Source organism: Corvus moneduloides, chromosome 3 (assembly GCF_009650955.1).
Source record: "Corvus moneduloides isolate bCorMon1 chromosome 3, bCorMon1.pri, whole genome shotgun sequence".
Taxonomy (NCBI): Eukaryota; Metazoa; Chordata; class Aves; order Passeriformes; family Corvidae; genus Corvus; species Corvus moneduloides.
The window spans coordinates 39,700,032-39,716,364 of NC_045478.1; the positions used below are offsets into that span (position 1 = coordinate 39,700,032).

At 42.1% G+C, this 16,333-nt stretch overlaps 1 protein-coding gene across 5 annotated transcripts in view; it reads right to left on the minus strand.

The window, feature by feature from the left end:
• The window catches only part of BACH2 (BTB domain and CNC homolog 2), a 187,962-nt gene that overhangs the window by 142,688 nt on the left and 28,941 nt on the right, over positions 1-16,333 (minus strand). For all 5 annotated transcript variants that reach the window (XM_032105074.1, XM_032105077.1, XM_032105073.1 and 2 more), the window contains exon 2: positions 1,730-1,816. The gene's annotated coding sequence lies outside the window, so the exon portion shown is untranslated. The remainder of the gene's footprint in view (positions 1-1,729; positions 1,817-16,333) is intronic.

Here is a 16,333-nt window from a genome sequence, read left to right on the forward strand (position 1 = left end):
GTGATAACTAAACAAGCTCTTTCTGAAATGATAAAAAAAGCTTTCAAGTGTTATATTTTAGAAGGCCTTGTACCATATGTTTGCTTTATGATTTTGTGAATTCTAATTACTATTTATGTTTTTAAAGCACTTCCATTATTCCGTTTGTTTCTGAAGTACCTATGGGACATCAGCAGTAATTTTCCCCTCAGGTTGGCCAATTTAAGATTAATCATGACCCATTACAAGTAAGTATTCAGGGATGCAAGCAATAGGATATTCAGCAAATCCAGCACTTGCTCCTTTAAAATAAGTTTATACTCTGCAATGACTCACACATACAGTGTTTATCCAAGTTACCAGTGCTACGAGGGAAAAAAAAAGCCCATTACATTTGCAAATACATACAAATCACAGCTGTAAGCACCCGACTGCTTACACCAAGACTTGTTTCTATGACTGGATATTGATTTTTTTAATAATGTGTCATTATAGCAATGTTGATACAGCAACTAGCTTCCTGGAGTATGCAATTTAATACTAAAAAGAAGCTGGCTTTAGGAAATATCAAATCCACACCCCCTCACATCCTTTTTGGTCATGACTACAGCAATGCAAAGCCACAACTGCTTTTTTCTCCACCTTGCACCTAATGAAGAAAATGCGCTTGCCAGTTAGAAACAGCTCAGTCTAAGGCAATGAGCTTCACTGATCTGTTTCTCAGTAAAATACTGCAGAACCTCTTCAACCGTTGCTGGAAACCAAGAGTCTGTGTTGGAAAAGATGCATATTTTTCAAACTTGCTCCATATGAGAAATCAGTGAACGAAAAAGCACACTGTAGGCCCTTATCCTAGAATCAAACAGGCGTGGGGAAAACCATATGCTTGTGAAAAGCCTGATGACTTCACTAGGATTGCCTAAGACGCTTGAGGATAGGATCTGCTCCCAATTACAAATGTGGAGTGCAATTAGCACTGTAAACTCCCCCTGCCTTCATTTTGCACTCCCCTTCAGTGAGGGAAATAAATAAAATGATTTAAACCATAAGAGATGCATTTTAGCTAGCAATTTACTTTTCCTACAAAAGAGGATGTAAATATGTTAAAGTCCATTATTTTAAGATAATATGTTGCAAACATTAGTAGTATGCTCAAACATCATGCACCAGGTTTCCTACAACCATGCAATGAGAAATTGTCTTCATTCACACAGAAAACAACCAGCAGTAGTTCTCTAAAGGTCTATGTCTGGGTCTTTCAGCAGATAATGATCTGCTCTGATCCAGAAATCCTTTTAGAGGGGGAATTCAAGGGAAATATTCATAGATTCAGAGTTCTGCAGTCTGAAGGGACAGCTAATCATCTGACCTTCTTCCATGAAACAGGCATGGAGCTTCCCCACCTACATCGACGCAGCTGTAATGGGTTGAAGGAGATAATCTCCTAGGCTTAAAAACAAACCCATGAAAAAAACCCCAACAAAACAAAAAAACCCAGTCTCAGATTCACCAGCCTGACATAAAGAAGGAAGCTACTGCAGCCCCAGCATCACTCCCCTATTCACCAACCACCAGCACTATGGGAACACCCACACCCTCTCATCTGGTCTGAATGAATTAACAGCCAGCTACTGGGTCTTGTTATACCTTGTCACCTTCCTCTACTCCTCGGCCTCTGACAAAGGGCCACCGGCAGCCTGAAACCCAGCCAGTTTTTAAAGCAGAATAAAAAGTGGTGTCACATTATTACCTGAATCCACCAAGTCCTCCTGCCAACAACGATGTTTATGCAATCACATTTTTCTGTTTTTAAAAACTTCTCTCTTGCCTCATTGCTCTGTGTGAAAAACAACACAAAAGAGAAAACTGATTAACTGCAAGCCATTATCTATTATTTGCATTACAGCAGTTTCGCAGTAGATATTCAGGTCTTTTGTTTTCTGCCTCATCTCATAAAAACATTAAACAAGAAAAAGTGCTTCCCCAAAATCACTCATTGATCAAATAGAAGCAACAGATGCCAGTTTGAAAAGGCAGATGAGATACCACAGCCCATCACTTGTAGAGCTACACAGGAGAACACAGCTCTCCTATGCCCACATCCTCTGCCCTCCTCCCAGGGCATCCTGCCTGGCAGCACCAGGACCAATGCCAAGCAGACAGTGCCACCAAAAGCAGAAATACGGAGGGAGAGAACGCTAATTAAATTTCTTTCAGTGTCAACAGCAAATACATACCACTAATAACCACAGCAGTGATGTAAAAATAATACTCGCAAAATTGCATTGATAGTAGATTACTTAATCATAAAGTTTCCCCATACTCTGTACCTACAACATTATTTAAGTAGTGATTCCACTTAAAATTCTCAGAAGGGTCTTTTAGTGTCTGTGTTTACTCTTTGCTTCCCATATTAGTAGCTTTAAGCTTTAGTGTCAAATTCTCCTGCCAATACACTTCATAGAAGACATTTCTACATTTAAATAAGGAAGAAAAAAGCCTATACCGTAGAAATCCAACTGAAGACACAACCTCAACCCCCCACCCCCAACCTCCCTGAATAGCCAGAAGACACATCATAAGTAAAGGAAACTGGATTTTCAGTACTGGAAGTGCCATTAGTGTCAGTATTTCATTGCTTTCTTTGAAAGCAAACAAAACAAACCCCTTCACTTAAAGAGATGCAACTCAACCATGTGCACATGATCCCTTGCCTACTTTACAATGAAAGCCAGACACACAGCACAGGGTGGGGAATATGGCTGCGATAGCCTTCCTGCGTTTCAGGGCTCAGGCATTTGGCACACTCTGTCCATTTTTGACATGGATGACTGACAGAAAGTTTTGTCGCAAGATTTTGGTCATGGTCATGTCTGATTGAGACATTCCCAAAAAAGTGGCTGGAAAGACCAAATTCTGGCAATCTCTGGAACGGAGTTTAAACCTGGTTTTAGCCTGATGCCACATAAAGCAAAGAACACAGTCTAGTCCAGGGCGGAGGAGAAAAGAGGCGACCTTTGCCTCTGGCATCTGCTGCCAACCACAGGGCAGGGCCAACTCTCAAGCAAGGAGGGTCTCCTGATCCAGGTGACCTCTCTCCTGCAGCCTGGAGTCACATATGCTCAAAACAGAGCAGCCAAGATCTGGGCCAGGGGACGGCATGGAAAAACATGTCAAAACAAGAAATTTCACTTAATGGGAACAGAAAATTGGAGGTAGGATGGGGAGAGAGCAAGAATTAGGGTGAGGCAGGGAGGGCTGCAGGGTGGCTGTGCAGCTGCAGCACTGCCAAAGAATCACATTCAAGATTCTATGATGCCAGTGGATGCTGCCATTTATTTTCTTCCTGCAAAAATCTTTGGTGTACCACAGGTATGTTGCAAGAGAGAACATGGATGAGTTCAAGCACTCATCCCTCAAAAGGGAGGCAAATGTGGCAGGTGAGTGCTGCCTGCTGCGGCTGCCATCACTCTTGGCACATGGGATATACCTGAGCTGAGCATCAGGGCTTCAGGATAAGAGTGCATGACAACTCTAACAGCTGTTGGCAGCAAGGATGGCAGCCACCCTGACACTCCCTGCCACCCTCTCAGCATCCAGGCACATGAGCTGTGCCTTGGAGAGCTGCCACGCAGCTCCAGTGAACCACTACACCAGTTATTTAAACTCAGTATCCCTCAAGTGGCCATTAACAGTGAATTCCTAACCAACCTGAAACCCTGGCTTCTCTCAACTAAAAGTAATGAACAGTCACAGCAGAAGGGAACTTTATTTCCAGTGCACAAAGTACTATACAGTACAGAGACATCTCAGCAGCAAGGCTGTAAGATCCTCAGGATGCTTTGTCCTCTTGTTTTAAGTCTCTTCCTGTAAAGAGAAGTGGCGCTTCCCAAATCATTTGTCAAATCCTGAAGCCTGACACTGGTAAACAGAGTAAGATCGTGAGGAAATTACAAACTTCTTCAGTAGGATTTGAGTACTGTGCCATAAATAAAAATTTGGGCCAAACAGAGGACAGCAGGGAAAAAACAAGATGCTGAATAGGGAGTTTGCCCAGGGCTTGCAGCTACTGCTGGCAGTAGGCAGGCAACTTGCAGGAAGAGAAGAGTGTGATATACTCAAAAACTGTCTATGCATTTACAAGATCTGCAGAAATCCATTTTATATCAGAGCACCACTCTGAACTTAGAGAATCACAGAGTGCTTTGGGTTGGAAGGGACCCTAAAGATCAGCTGTAATGTTGCAATGTATTTGTGTATGAAAATAAAATTAACAGTAAATAGCTGAAACTGCCTTGGATATTAAGCTACCTTAGACATTCATAGCATATAACGGAACACAGGTCTACAGTCAACCAAATGCACAGCACAGGAAGACAGACCTTAAAGGTAAATAATTCAGGACTTGAATTCTTTAAGGTAAATAATTCAGGGCTCTAATGAATTCACTGACTGTAAATAGGGAGTTCCACTGTGAGGAACCCTCCAAACTGCCCTACATCCAATCCTCGGGAGTGCAGAGCAGAAAACCAACAGCAGAAATATGTCTCAAACATCCTTGGCTATGCCAGCAAGGACTTTAACACAAAAGGAGTCTTGGACAGGAAAAGATAGCTTCACAGACTGCTTCCAGTACTCCATACTGTGACCATGAGCTGCTGAAAAGGACATGCAGTTTCAGAAACACTACTTGGGCAAACAGTGAGGTGGCTGTGAAGCAAGGAAGCTGACCCATGTTGCATCCAACAGAAGCATTGGAAAAACCCTTCAAGGATAGCCAACACAGCAGGTTGGTCTAGCGGTGCTAAAACCACACAAGACTATGGGTGAAGCTGTCAGCTCTTTGTTAAATATGACAGCCCATAGATGGAAAGAAACCAGACTACCCCTCGAGTCCTCCTCACTTCACTATCTCTCTTCTCTATACTCTTCGATTGACTATTGCCAAGTGCTTTTATCAACACCTGGGAATTCCTGTGCATCCGTCAACACGCATTTCGGCCAGCCAAATCCCATCAACAAACCACAGAATAAATCCTCATAAATTCTTAAACTACCAGCAAGTGTCAGTCTTCCCAGCTTGCACCCTCTAGTTCCAAGGAGGTGTTTTACAAGCAGCAACTACTCCTGACCAAGCAAGGAAACTGTATCAAGTCAAGATGCAGCAAATTGTCAGTTATACAGTGTCGGTGCTGCAAAAAACCCAAACAAACCTACAAGGATTTTTATGCTGTCTCATACTCTAAAAGCAGTATTTAACAACACTAAAGTTGCCTCAGACCCTCTTACGAGACCTACATGAAACCAAACAGTGGAATGAAATCCCGCCTTTTGCCGCCAGACAAGGGCACGTCAGCAGCAATAGCCAAGGCGTTCTGAGGAGCCTGGAAACACTGTATGGGAACATGCCCGCGAATCAGCAGCCGAAAACACAACTGCTGTTCTCGCTCCGTGCCCAGCGGAGATAGAGATCTCATTGCCAGCAGAGATCTGGGTCACCACCAGGAAGCTGGAGTTATCCCAGCACCATCATCTTTTAGGTAATGTTCCCAAAAGGGGAAACAAGTATGTGGCAAGGTTTCATTTGACAAGATGCTGGTTGTAAACAAAAACAACAACTGGGGGTTTCCTTGCTCCCTGGTGATATCATCCAAATGGAACAAAACCCCAACGAATATCGCCTGGTGTCTTGTATCCAAAGTGCTTTGCAGAAGGAGTTTTCTGCAAATGCAAGGTTCAGATTGCAGTTTCTCAAGAGCTGGCAAATGCACCTCGACTGCCAAAGTCTGCCTCCTCCTAAACACCAGGCTAAAATGTATTCATTTGCCTATCTTGTACTTCAAAACTGGGGAAGAAAAACACCAGAAAGACAACATTCTAAACATATGATGTTTATGAAAAACAAACATTCTGAGTCTCCACACAATCAAGTAGCTGACACTTATCCAGGTGCAGGACTGAAAACCAGATCAGCTTTCTAATCCCTGCTAACCAAAACTTTTGCAACCTTCCTGTATGCCATTTCCTTGTTTACATCTCATGGTACGGGAGTTCAACTTTTGGAGAAACATGAATGGTAAACCTAGAAAGTGAAATGTGATATTATTTACAGAATAGGAGAGCATGCTGTTCACAAGAATTCTAGGCGCACACATCCCAACCCTGTTCCTCAGTTCAACACCCACTCCTGAAATCCTGTACCAACCAGATTAGCCAATGTGCACATGCCTGCACTCTTGTGGAAACAATAGTCTCTTTCAGTCCATACAATCTTCTGAAGAACCAGGCAAAAACGTCATGGGAGAAGTTAGGAAATATCTGCAGAAAACAGCACACAAGATGAAAGGCAGAACAAGCCTTTTAACTTGCACAAAGTACATAACATGGAGGATAAGCACAGAACTTGGTTACCTAGCCCCTCTTCCAAAGGGCTATTTTCTTCTTCCCCCCAGGATGGAAAAGGGGATTGTTGAAACAACTTTAAAAAGAAAAAAAAACACAGGGATAGTGGAACAGCTCCCTTACAAACAGACCATTGCAAGCAAAATTCAGCTCCAGGAGCTGTGGCAGACCTGGGAGAAAATACACACTGCCCTTAAGTGCCAGGATCTCTGGCAGACACCAGGGATCCTGGCTGGCATGATGAGCCCTCCTGCCCCCAGTGCACAGCACTCCTTCCTCCATTCTCCTCCCAAACACTGTTGCTGCAGAAGGCACAGAACTACTTTTTAATTAATCCAGCACAAAGTTGGAGCTGCCTCAGGGTTAAGCTAAACATTTTCTGTCTTTAACCACTACGGCAGAACCAACTACAGTGAAAAACACTTCACCATAAGGCTAGGGAATTGAGGACAGAAAAGGAGCTGCAACAGAGTCACCCCTGACCTCTCAAAATTTTGCCTCCAGAGCATGCAAAAATAAGAAACTGAATTTTTAATCATCTGGGAAATGGAGCAGGGAGACACTCTTGGTAAAATTATTGTTGTGAATATCACATAAAAGGCCTTATGGAGTTTTACCATCCACCTTCTGTTCCAAACTGTAGGCCTCCAAATAACCTATCAGAAAAAATCCAACTACCCACACTATCAGGAAACCACTAAGCACTCACAGACATTTAAAAAGGCATACAGTTCTACAAATCCTTGTTTCTCCTCTCACTAGGGGCTGTAACTCCTGCAGGAAACACATGCTCCCGTAACAAAGCAGGTATTCTCTGCATGTACTCACGCTGCCTATTTTTTTTTTTAATCATCTGGTATGCATCTTTCTAGGCATGCTTATGTTAGAGGAAATGCTAGCATTAGGTCTGCAAAAGAACATTGACTACCTGTTCTGCATGAACACTGTGAAGGCTAATCTCTGCCTTGTGCTGAGCAGTCCATACAACCACTGGCATCTTACCACACGTGTGCTTCCCCTCAACTCGTGCTCACTCTCCGCAGGATTTTACTACACAGTTCATCAGTACAGTATTTTTTCAAACTGTAGGAGCAAGTCAAAGCATATTTTGATGTGTCTGATTGCACAGAGACCATATGAAAACATGTAAGTCGGTCACAGAAGAATACAAGTTACTTTTTCATTTCACAGCTCCAAGAGTCAGAAAGGGTGAGTAGGACCCTGATATATACCAGATGTTTTAAAGTAAGGAAAAACTGGTGTGGACACATTTGTCCATCATGAAAGCTTCCTGAAAGTTACCAACTGGCCTTACTACAGGGAGAAGGCTTGTTCTGCCTGTGGAAGATTACAAGCCTAATGCAATGGGAGTATTCACAGCCTTCATGCACATGTATAATCCTACTCTCTTTTCCTGAAAATAAATTTAACAAGTCCATCACTGTGATGTGAAAAAGGCCTCAAAACAGAATCATTTTGTTACCTACACAAAAAAGTTGGGGCTGGAGCATATCCATGGTTTTGCCAAGCACCACACTTAACCCAAGAAATCAAAGAGCAAATTTTTTTCATTTGTTTCTAGCAAGTATTGAGTCAGTTTCCTTTAGAAAATTTTCTTCTGAATTTGTGTTTGGATATTAAAAAAAGCAAATTAAAAAGGCTTTCACCTCAGCCACAACCCTCACTGCACTCTACAAATACATATGGAGACTTCACATCCTGAAAAGACAAGTTTCACCTTGTCGTTAAAAGATTGGAGGTTGTTTTCTTTTCTATTTCAATAAAAGGGAAACTTCATCATTAAAACAAAAGGAAAAGAGGAAGAAAAAAAAAAAGGCAGCCCTGCAGAAAAGCATCATTTCAGAGTAACAGGAATATGCATCTATCACTTAAATTGGCCCCTTGGGTAAAGCCCATTGCAGAGATCAAAAGTCTTTCCACAGACTTGGGAGAAAGCCTGGAGAGTTCAAAATACTGATGAGAGTGGACATCACTGTTCTTGACTGCATGGTGTAGGGGTGCATGAAGGCAAAACTCCCACAACGGCCATAACACTTCCCAGTACGAGAAACCCCAGGGACTTTGGGTACCACAAAAGCACACACTCTCGAGAGCTTTCAGACAGCACAGTGATACAACTCACTGATGACATAGGGAGGCTGATAACATTTTTTGTTGGTGACTCTGCAGCTCCTATTTCCACAGCCCATGCTAGTTCAAAGAACACCACAGGACACACACGGCGGAAAAAGGAGTATCTCAGGCCAGGGTCAGATAAATACACACCAAAGTGAAGCAAGATGACAGCTGGGATTGCTAAGGAGTACATTCAGTGCAGGTAGCTCAGTCTGAAAGCTGCAGGCTGTGCCCTGGGTAGCAGGAGCGCCAGGCAAGAGGCCACAAACTGGTGCTGTTGACCCCTTGCACAACAGAAGGCACAGGGACCAGTGGTGCCAGCCAGGTCACTGGCACTCAGAGACACAGCAGGAGCCAGTGAATCAGCAGGAAGACTCTAGACTATCTTGCACATAGACTGAAGTGTAAGAAAGCCCAGGGTTTCCTTTGTTTCTGTGGGGCTCCAGTTTCTATGTTACTGTACCATGATTAAACTGCTTTAAAGATCCAGATGTCTGGGGAAACCTGGTGCTGAGCTAGTAAGGAAACCTCGTTGGACTGTGTGAGTGTGTTGTGTGTAGGGAGGCATGCAGGGCACTGGTCAGGTCACTGGAGCTGCCTGCTGCGAAGGGGCTTCAGTCCCAGCAGTGGTGGTGGGACTGTGCCTGCCACCGTGCACCCTGAATGATCCCACAGGAACATCTCTCGAGCCTCCCATATCCAACCTAAAGCAAGCTCTTCATGAACACTGCCTCAATTCTTTTTCTACATATTGTTTACTGTAATAAAAAGAGGTTTTGGATATTTACCTAGGGCTTGTGAGGTGACAGGATATTTTTCTCACAATACAGTTAAATAGCATTGATATCTGTTGTTTTCTTTTCATGTTCCCTTGTGCACATACACTCTCCCCTTCTTTCAGCCTGGCTCTGCCTGAGGTGTAAGCAGAATTGTCAGCTCCTCCAGCACTAGGAGGGAGTCGCTGCCTCAGGCTCACACTGAAATCACTCCTTTTCACACAGGACTGTGGAGATAATCCTTTGCCCAATAAATAGCCCACTTTCTTCCTTGTTGCTCCAGACAGATATGAATGAATGAATCACACTTTTTCTGAACACCACCTTCTGCTTTTATTGAGTACTTCACTCACTGCCAGCTGCACCTCCTTGCCCTATGAGGCATCAGTTAAGGTTGCTGGGTCTGATTTCCAAGTCCCCTGCTATAAGTCTCTTTGAGGGAAAAAAGGTTGGATGCTACTAGCCCTATGAGAAAACATGCATTTAGTCCATAACCAAGGCTCCTGAAACACAGCTGTTAAGCGCAAATCCCAGTTTCTGAAATTTTTTTTTCTGCTGCCTCATTATCTTTACTACATGCCAGCAGAAACCAGAGTCCCTGTAGGCTGAGGGAGGAAGTCTTTATGCTTCCAGCTGCATCTAACTCTGGCTAGTCAACCAGATGCAAAATATTGCATCAACCTGATGTTTCACTTCAAAGTTTCAAAATTTTCCTCTTACAGCTGGGACTAGGTGCTTGTGGTTTCAGTTACCACTGGGGAAATGGAATCTCACAGCCAACACTTCAGATTACTTCCCAACACTGCTGGGCTGCCCTCAAAAGAAAAACGACCAGAAGATGTCAAACAGACACTTAGAAAATGCTCTGTAACACACAAAAAGTTAAGTGCAACTAATTGAAATAAAGATTGAAGCTCCCTGTAAATCATCATTTTTATCTTAAGAGTCGGACAGGATCCCTAAAAAGTAGCCCTGGCCAAGAAGTTCTGACCACTAAACCAAAGCCTGCAGGTGCTGACTTCATGCCATAATTGTCTTCCAGCCAGATTCATCCAGTTAAGCAGACGTCAATATTTTCATCAGAATCCATAGACTGAAACTCCATTTTTTCAGTATAGTCATGCACAGGAAAAAAAAAAAAATTCAACTTGCCAATGAAGAACAAAAATACCAGATCAATGCACATACAGTCTTAGAATAAAACTCTAATCCCTCACTTGCTAAGAAATCTCTTTCAAAGAAATGTTTATGTTAAAATTTAGAGTTGTGTTCAACATTAATCCTAGGGAATTTTACAACAGAATGTACCAATTTTAAAAGGATTCTACAGCCTTAACAAATTCCTGGAACCCATAGACAGAAATTAAATAGGGGGAACCTACAGTGTTGGCTAGACATATTTCAATATTTGTTACCATAGAAACAAGTCAGTAGATTTAGGGTTTGGAGTTATCCTTGCTATAAAATATTAAACTTCTTACAGTTTTTGCATATGTATATTATGGCAAGAACACTGTCAATCCTGATAAAGCCCAAAGCATCTTAATTATTTAACAGGATTTTAGCTTTTTTTCCCTCCTTTTTATTAACAGAGTATCTTTTAATTTATTTTCTCCTTGATACACTGTATTTTAAGATCTTCCAATAGGAAACACTTCTGGCTGACAGAATAATATACAGGAAATGAAGACATGTTTTTCCTCAATGTTGTGGATAAACGGTAGATAAAAGGAACACACACATAATCTAATAAACAAGATTCAACAGTAATTATAAAAATTACACCAGTTAGCACTTGTGTTACCAGCTAAAAGTGTATTAAATTTTATACTTCTTTAGAAACACAGTTCATACTTCAGATTTGGTGGTTTTGTTTTCAATCTTAGCAACGGAGAAATGCTCAAGTACAAAAGTGATTGAGATAACATCTTGATATTTCAACAGTATCAAATATTTCAGGCAGATACCTGAGAAACAAAACAAATGCATTGTCCTTTCATGCTTCGGAAGAGCATCAACAGTTGCGTTCAACACAGTGCAACCTGTGGGCAAAAGGATCAGCAATTGTAACAAAGAGGAAGGAAAGATGCTTCCTCCAGCAACACTCCTTTAAAAAGTAAGAAGAGCACTCTTGTTTAGACAACTTGAATGGTGGAGGGGACCGACAGCTCAGGATACCATCCAGGCAGGAGCTCAGCCAGGAGCAGTGGGGAAGGTCAACACTTGGGCAAGCCCAAGCCCACTGCCCCTGGGACTGGATGTATGCAAGTGATTTTGACCCTGATGATTTCGCAGCCAAAAAAGGCTCCCCATTGCAACCCTAGCTTTTTGTTTGGATTCAAGAAAATCTGTTTACAGAAGGCTCAACACAATGAAAAAATGAAAAACTTCGGAGTAAAAGCCATAAACCACAGAGTTGTTTCAGTACTTTATTCCAGCACTGAAGTGGACAAGGAAAAACACCAACAAAAGCAAAGCAAACCAGAACAAAGACAAAAACTGAGCAAGACTGAAACACCCTCTTCTTCCAAGAATTAAACAATACTTTTTATGAAGTGTAAATATAAGCAGTGGAACTGCCATTTCCTAATGCTTCTGAGGTCAGTCTTCTAGCACAGCTTCTCAAATAGCCAATTAAATGTACACAGTTCTCACACTTGCATGCATGCTATCATTTTTAAAAACCCTGCAGCTCAAGCCTTTAAAAAAAATAATGGAAAAACTTATTCTTGAAGGCCTGCAAGGCAACCCTTTAACTAATGGAAAATCTTCAACACTTCAGAAGAGGAAAATGGTAAGATGGCTTAATTTTAAATGAGTAAGAATTTAAATGTCACTTCCTGCACGTGACATTGATTTGAATAACCTTGCATTTTTGTTTTCTTTGGTGCGGTTAACGGTGGAATCTTTGTAGAGTACATTTCTATGGCACTTACAGTTGCATGTTTATGTTCAGCAGCTCCTTTGCATAATTCTGAACACAAATAATCAGAAAGTGATTTTTCCTCTGTAAAGAAAGAGATTGATCTAAAAAGTAGCATGCTATAGGACTTTCAAAGAAGGCTGGAGAAAAATTATCCCAAAACTGAAGGGAAAAATGCACAACTTCCTTTAACTGACAGCTGCAGTGAGGTACAATGAATTTATTTTATCTGAGCGGTTTTGTACACACACTGAAGGTAGAGCAACACTATGTACTCTAAAGGAGTTCACTCAAGTCCACAAAGGGCACCACTGTCAACCTGCAGTTGAGAAGTGGGAAGTTATTCACATGTCTGAGTAAGTCATGGAACAATAAGAGATGCTGGCAGGACACGTTGCCAAAAATAAGGCATTGCATGCATGCATTCAACTCCAGAACTATAAACCCCCTTGTCACACCCTCTTGTAGGCTCTACAGGCCAGGTTTGTACCATAGGAAGCCCTACTCCACTGGACACAGGAGCCTCAGGTCTTCCCAACTCATGCTGCACGTGTCAACACCTCAGCACGCCCCCTCATCCTTTCCATGAAGTGTTTTTAAGCCAGGGGCTGGTTGGGAGAATCACTTAAAAGACATGATGTGACTTTTACAAAGTTTTCTGTAGAATTCATAGATATAAGTAAAATAAAGCAATCTACATAGGTGCTGCAGGTGCATCTTGGAACAAAAGAGCTCTTATTCAGAGATCATAGAATGGTTGGGGTTGGAAGAAACCTTAAAGATCACCTAGTTCCAAGTCCCCTGCTATGGACACTTTTCACTAGACCAGGTTGCTCAAAGCCCTATCCAACCTGGCCTTGACTATTTCCAGGAATGGGGCATCCACAGCTTCTCTGGGCAGCCTGCTCCAGTGCCTCGCCACCCTCACAGGAAAGAATTTCTTCCCAATATCTAATCTAAACCCATCCTCTTTCAGTTTAAAGCCATTACCCCTTGTCCTACCTCCATTCAAGAAGGCCACTCAGCTGATAGATATCTCTACCTTGTTTTGTCAAAAATCCCCAAAAAAAAACCCCAAAAAACAAACAAGAAATGCATCCACACAGTGGTGGCCTTTAAGTCATTTGACAAACACCTCTCCAATTTAAGCAGCAGTTTGTGGTGCCACCAGGGGTGGCGTGGGTTGCCCTCCTGTGGTGGCAGGACAGCACAGGACCAGTGCCTGGCCAGCCCATACCTGGGCTCCAAAAAGGGGCATTCCAGCAATGCATGATCCAAAAAAGGGGAGACAGCAAAACCTATGCCCTAGTGCTGTTGAGAGGCAGGAAGGTGTGCTCCGGTTCTGGAGAGCATGCTTCATTTGGTCTGCTCAAAATACATGTTTTAGAAAATAAACTGGGATGATAAACCAGGAGATTGTGTTTCTTGTAACTCAAGAAGAAAATAAATTTCACCCAAATAAAAATTCAGTATGTGAAAAAAATACTCTATACAACATGCAATTTACCCAAAAGTAATTCATTTCTCTTTATACCAAGCAGGACAAAAGTCCATCTGGATTAAAAAAGAGAATGGACATGAGTTTCCCATCTCAGCAAGACATGGAAAAGAACACAAACATCTCATGTCTCTCCAGTCTTGACCCAATAACTAAGGGATGAAGATACCACAGGCTGTCAGGATGTTGTATTTGCCATTCGAGGTGGGGCAGGAGTACTGCTCCTTCGTCTGGAGCATCTTGTTCCTGGTCACCCAAACAAAGAGAGGAAATTGGGGTATATGGACAGGGATCTGAACTGGCACAGAAATACATGCATCTCTTCCAATATTGGAAGATTAACGTGTGAGAGACTTGATGAATGGGAAGGACTAAATATAGAACCAAAAAATAAGCGAAATGATTAATTCCTAGGAAAGGAAACTCATGATTTATAGAAGAAAAAATTTAGTAAGTCTTGGGAAACCAAAGGGAATAAGCAGCAAGTGAGCTGCAGGGTGGGACCATCTGGTGCATAGTGCCACGGCAGCACAGGGCACATACCCACAGCTTCAGTGCCCCTCTCGCCTTCTCCCAGACTCAGTGCATTCAGAGCAGACAAAGCAGAAATAGGCAGTGTTTAGAGGTTAGTGGATGAAAATAACTGATTTTAAAAACAAGCTGAAATTGGTTTTAAATAATATCTTATAATCTGAAAAGAAAACGGTCTCTTAATTAAATGTTTCCATGTGGTCTTGCAGTGGCCTGGTAGCTGTCACACATGTCCTTGCATTCTAAGCTTTCTAGAAATTTCTAAAAATAACTGGATGCTTGTTTAACACTGTTTTAATTTATTTTATGAAGAAATGGAAGGCATTTTTAGCATATTTATTTTTTATTTCTGGGTTATAACATCTCAACAGTAACCCATTCTTTTGATCCTGTGCTTCTTTGTTTTGCGACTATTAAGATAAACGAACTCTTTCACAGTCAGCATGCAACCAACAGGCATCCCAAAACAGCATAAACCTGAGGAATAATCCAGCTCCTTAAAGGTTATTATGATCAGTCATTTGCTTGGTGTGTTCAATTCACTTGCTTTTGTGGGGAACAATAACACAAAGGAAGAAAACAGATATGCTGTGAAACTGTAAAAGCACTACATGCTTCAGCATGGCACCTGCTTGATTTTTTTTTTTTTTAACTTAATGCCATTTTAAAATAACTTACAAAAATACTTTTTTCAGTTAAAAAAAAAAAAAGATACAGCCAATTACATCCCCTTTGGGTTATGCCCATGAATGAGCTACTCACTGCATTAGAAACAAGCACCTGGACCAACTCATGGGCATCCAGCAAAGTCCACTGGTTTCCTTTCAAAACACTCATTTACAAAAGACAGTGTCAAATCCCAGCCTGTGAGTGGCCTTGTTATTAAATACAAAATCTCAAGAGTAGAAGTGATGAGTGCAGGATGCAGAGGGGCTGCTCACCACAGTGGAGCCTGAGGCTCCAGCCCAGAACAGCTGCGCACAGGCAGGAGACCACTCCCCGCTCTGGAGAGGGTATTAAGACACCAAGGCAAATACTTTTCATACTTTTCTGAAGGTCCATTACAACATACTGTACCACAACCCCATTAAGAAACAATTCCGTGCTATCTCTGGGAGATCTTGCATTTCCTCACACCAGTCTTTGTGTGCACATCCCCTTTACACCAAATACTTTCTGTACAGGGTAAACAGCAGGACCTGGATTTGCACAGCCAGCCAGCCAGGAAAGAAGTGGTCTGAGACTGTGAGGAAGCATCAGCACCTCTCAGTCCTAGCACAGTTGTCTTATTAAACAAAATACCCCAACACTGCAGCAGGGACCCTTCCTGTCACCCTTCATTTCATCTGGTCTACTAGCTCCCACACATCCTAGGAAGAAGTTTCCCATCCTTCACTTTCCAGAGGGAAAGGACACGCTCAGAAGAGCTGTCACTCTGTCACCAACAGATCCAAGGGGAATTCAAGCTTTTGTAAGTGGGCTGAGATAAAACTTATCACCATCTATGCAGCTTTCTTTGCTGGCCGCTCCCTTCTCACAGTCCCCTGCAACTTCCAAACTTTGCTCTGTCCCCTACATCCCTCAGGAGTTGTCTTTGGGATGAGGACACTCAGCAGTGTTTCAGAAGGACTCCAGCAGCTCCCCCTGCCACTGAAGAAAGCACCACACAAACTTCAGAGTCAGGGACACATCACCTTGATGCATTTTTCTTGCTGAGGTCCAGTTTCTCTCATTAGCCTTTTGAAGGAGAACATTTTCATACAACAAGAATATGAAGATGATTCTCTACCCTTTTCCCTATACAAAGGCTAAGATCTAGGGGAATAGCACATGTCATTTGCTGTGGTGAAATTCTGCGTGAAGAGCAGTAATAAAATTTTTTGAGAACCCGATATATAAAAAAGAATCAAAATACAAACCTCAATTTTCAAAAAATGCACCATTCTCAGTTTAATGCTGTAGGCTACAACAGTCTGTTTTACAATCAGTAATGCAACACAGCCTCCCTATTAACTAAATAAATTCCGATCTTTGATTCAGTGGGAATCTGTTGTTCTAAACAAAATATATAAGGCAAGAAGGTTTATT